This window comes from Centroberyx gerrardi, chromosome 8 (assembly GCF_048128805.1).
Source record: "Centroberyx gerrardi isolate f3 chromosome 8, fCenGer3.hap1.cur.20231027, whole genome shotgun sequence".
Lineage (NCBI taxonomy): Eukaryota > Metazoa > Chordata > Actinopteri > Beryciformes > Berycidae > Centroberyx > Centroberyx gerrardi.
Window position 1 is genome coordinate 32,211,863 of NC_136004.1, and position 5,000 is coordinate 32,216,862.

The following is a 5,000-nucleotide window of genomic DNA, read 5'->3' on the forward strand; positions in this document are numbered from 1 at the left end:
AATAACTCGCTCTGTGCAGGAAAAGAGAGAGAAATGCATTTCTTTATATTCACTTGTTCACTTCAAGTAAAATACAGATACAAGTCAAATTACTTGTATCTTGACCTGAAAATACCTCCACTTTCCTTCCTCCACTTTAATGAACAAAGTAAAAACACAAACAAAAAGAAGTCAGAAGTCAGAAATCAGTATATCTTTACAAATTGATCACAAAAATGTGTTTTCTGGTTCTGGTTCGGGTTGCTGCAGGTTTATAATGAACATTTAAGCTGAAAATTATTCCGACTTATGAACTTGCAGCTCGGCCAGAAAGAAATAACTCCAGTTTAATTTGAAATGTTTCAAACAAACGTCGGCCACAGATCAGCAGCCTCTCGGCTCGGCGTGTGAAGCGTCACACACACCTGAGTTACACCTGAGAGGAGTCCTGAGGGCTAAAAATACCTATTCAGTGTGACGGAGCATGACACATGATGCATAAAACATCAGCAAAATAAGTCTTCATAAGAGAAAGAGAGAGATTTTATGTATATATATGAGTCAAATTTAACACTTTCAGAGTTAAATGAACACTGAGAATTTTACTGTGAAGCATCACACACTTTAAGTTAGTGACTTCTCACACTATTTATGTTATTCTTACTCTTTAACTCTCTAGCTGGGTTTCCATTGAAATATTTCAGGTGATTTATTCTGTATCAAATTAAAAAGGCTGGATGGAACTGGAACATTTTGATAAAACTTCCTCAGTATCAGAATAAAGTTTTTCTGCTCGCTCAGCGCTGTGCGGAGCGAAGTCCAACCACCAACACTGAACTGACTCGAAATGTTCAGCTTCAGTTTCGTTGGTGAACAGATTCAACTCACTTTAAATATTGTTCAAATGAGCGATTGATGAGTGATTCGAATCATCACTATATACAATTTTATAAACAATTTATTTGTTGCTCGGGAGGAGCAGAGCCTCGTTTCCCAACAACGATCGTTCTCAGGGCAGAAACAGTTTACTTTAATTATGCGGACGCGTTCGCAAGACAGCTGTCGCGTTTCCTGCGGTCGTTCGGAGCGTTCTTTGTGTACGTCCTCAAAAATTAACGCTACGCGTCCGCTACGTGTTTTGACCCCCAAACAACCTCCAGTCGGACAAAAAGTACACAGACAAGTAAGTGGACAGTGCCGTTCGTAACGCAGCCAGTATGCTTCCAGCCTTAGAGGTAAAGAGTGTTTTTAAGTGTGATCCAAGAAGGTTCATTCACTACCTACATGCATTTCTCAAAGCAGCACTCAGTTCAGTGAAATCCGCTGTGATGCTGTCAATATGAAAGGTGCTGAAGTGTTTGTTGACTCGGTTTCAAAATAAATGGATGAATCAAACTGTCAACCGCTTTGAAAAAAACACTTTGTTAGTCTATTATTTCTTACAGAAATGGTAATGAGCGAACCTTTGTGACGCCGCAAAGTTACGGAAGTCCAAACGGCTCGTTTAGAGGCTCGCTTTTCTAATATGGATTGTGTGGATTTAGTTTTGATACTTTCACCATGTTTAGATACACATCCAACTCCTTTATCATCACAGATTATAAAAAAAAATCAGAATTTCCCCTAGGGGATCAATAATCAATAAAGTGCATCTTATCTTATCTTATCTTAAAGAGGCAAGGGAAATTCCATTTTCCACAATATGGGACCTTTAATGTATACTTTGACTGTTTTTGCTGTGCTTGTTGCTCGCAAAAATTAATAACTAGCTTCAGATTTAGGAGTGACTTTTCTTATTACCTTAATCTATCCATAACCCCATTTTTAAACCTAAGCCGAACCCTAAAATTAACCCGGGCCCAGACATTGAATATCTGTAGACTGTCACCTGAAACTGAGCAGACTTTTAGTGACACATTATAGTCCAAATTTAATCCAAATAAATGCAGCAGACGGAGCTGCAGTGGAGCAGCAGCTCATCATGCATTAAAAGTAAAACAGTGTGACTGTTACATCTGTTTTCCAGTAAAACGCAAAATCAACAAATAAGTAAATTAAGAGCGGACACATCTGAACACTTGGCAGCAAAACTGAGAACAATCACAAAACAAACTGTTAAAATGAGTCGATTTCCCTCAGCCTCTCTCTCCGTCTGCCTCCGTCTCCATTATTAATCCATCCCTCCATCCATCCGTGGTAATGCAGAGCGACTGTATCGGGGAGGCGTCCGGCGTGTTTATAAGGCCGGTGACCTGTGCCAATACCCGGCCTCCCCGCCGTCCTCACACCCAACACACAATCAATGCTGTAAATGACTGCAATAATCAAAGGAAACGGCCTAATTTGTGATTCTCTGCATGTAAGCAGTTTCCTGTCCGTCTGTCTGGGGCTGTCTCTCCTTTTAGCTCAATCTTCTCCCATTCTTCTGTATTTATAACACTCTGTAGCACTCTATATACACTACATATACTCTATGTACTCTATATGTACTCTATATACTCTACTCTATATACTCTATACTCTATATTCTCTATATATACTCTATGTATACTCTATATACTCTATACTCTATATTCTCTATATATACTCTCTATATACTCTATATACTCTATACTCTATATTCTCTATATACTCTATATACTCTATATACTCTATACTCTATATTCTCTATATATACTCTATATACTCTATATACTCTATACTCTATATTCTCTATATATACTCTATATACTCTATACTCTATATTCTCTATATATACTCTATATACTCTATATACTCTATATATACTCTTTATACTCTCTATATACTCTATATACTCTCTACATACTCTATATACTCTATACACTGTTTGATTGACAGGTGATCTGTGGGACGAGCAGAGCAGAAACACCACAGTGAGGCTGAGGGACAAAGATGGAGACTAAAGATGAGGAAGGCGAGGATTACCACTTTAAAGCTGCTCCATGTATCATTTTAACATCAATAGATCATCACCATATTAATTTTGACACATCGGTATAATTACTATAAACAAACCAGAGCATCAGTGAGCAGCCTATCAGCCTCTATCAGCCTCTACTCTGCAGCCTCCATAGTTTCTCCACCTGGTGGATCTGGAGGGAAATCTGCTGGATCTTTACGGCACAAAACAGGAAGAGGTTCTGTTCTTCCAGAGCAAACGGAGCTAAAGCTGAAAGAGTTTCTGGCAGCAGATGGTGGAAGGAGGGAAAGGAAGATGGAGAAATCACTTCCAACATGTTGATCCTCTTCAGGGAGGGGGGGGGAGGGGGGGGGGGGCAGGAAGCAACGGGGCTGATGGGAAATGTAGTCTTAATGTGGAGAAACACTAGAACTAACAATACTACTGGAGTGAGATAGAGGAGAACAATCGTGTCCAACATGATCTCATTGGTTTACAGTCGTTAGACCAAGATATCACAATTAATCTGACAATGATAGGTTGATGTTAATAAACGTTACACAGAGCAGGTTTAATGGAACAAAATTAATCCAAATAGACTAGTAATAGTAATATTTTTCAGTGATTACTCTCTTTCTCTGTCTCCCTCCATCGCTCTGAGTGCTGTGTGTTTAGTTAGTGGTAGGAATGATGTGTTTCTGTGTGTGTGTGTGTGTGTGTGTGTGTGTGTGTGAGTTATGTCCTCTGAAGCCTCCAGCCTCTAATGAAACTCCTGCTCTACTGTTGTTTAAAGCTTTTGTTACTCACAGCCGTTCGTCACTGACGTCTAGTTAAACAAATCACAGAGCGTTTAACAGCCTCCCGCGTCGCCCTGCCCTACTTTACACTGCAGCCACCCAGGGGTGGCCCGCCTGAATCTCAAGAAATGGGTCCTCCTCATTGCTTTTGGGGGGGTGGAAAGTGTGGTTCCCAAAAACTACCAGTGATGTTGTGTTGCCAAGTCTTTCCAAGTCCTTATGATGTAAATCAGTGAAGACTAGATGATTAGCAGTCAATGTAAGATCATAAAACAGTCGACTAGCAGGTTAGTAGTGAGTTTAAGGTAATAAACCACTGAGCAGTAGGTTAGTGGTCAACGTAGGGTAACAAGTCCAGATCCTGTCCAGGCCCACAGCGAGTGTTAAGTTCCACCAGCTGCAGCCAAACTGATCCGTCGGACAGAATTATTGACGGATAGATTTCTGCCAATTGGTCTGTTTTGGAGTGTCAGCATGGTGGAGAGGCAGGAACACAACAACAGCTTCACTCATAACAGAGCTGCTGCATAGAAACAAGTTAAATTCACTTGAACACATTGTTTTATCACATTGGGTTGAAAATAGGAAAGAATGTCTAGTTTCTTTTTTCTCTACATTTTCACAACAACCTGTCAGCTCCGGCTCAGATTAAACTGTCTGTCTGTCATTTGGTATCCCGGTTGAGTGGAGTTTTCCGTTTTAAAGTACTGTGATTGGCCCGAAGGTCCAAACACCGACCAGCCGGAAAACTTTGGTCATAAAACGAACCGAGCCAGTAGTTTAAGCTCCTAAAACAGGAACAACCACCGGTACTGCTCTGGATTTATTTTTCAGAACCGGAACGCGCGTTACGTCGTCAAATTCAGTCCCGGAACAACGTACCGTCCCGCTGGAGGTAACCTAGATCTGTTTCCTCTGTCAAGAGATTATCTCACGAAGCGACATCTCAATAAGCGTTACCCGACTGACTGACTGACTGACTGACTGACTGACTGACTGACTGACTGACTGACTGCCTGACTGACTGCCTGACTGACTGCCTGACTGACTGACTGACTGACTGACTGCCTGACTGACTGACTGACTGTCTGACTGACTGACTGACTGACTGACTGTCTGACTGACTGACTGACTGACTGACTGACTGACTGACTGACTGACTGACTGACTGTCTGACTGACTGACTGACTGTCTGACTGTCTGACTGACTGACTGACTGTCTGACTGTCTGACTGACTGTCTGACTGTCTGACTGACTGACTGACTGACTGACTGACTGACTGTCTGACTGTCTGACTGTCTGA

General features: G+C 41.3%; 1 protein-coding gene across 1 annotated transcript in view; it reads right to left on the reverse strand.

Moving 5' to 3' along the window:
- Positions 1-5,000, reverse strand: part of prdm6 (PR domain containing 6) — a 72,639-nt gene that overhangs the window by 41,774 nt on the left and 25,865 nt on the right. The gene's annotated exons all lie outside the window — the stretch shown is intronic.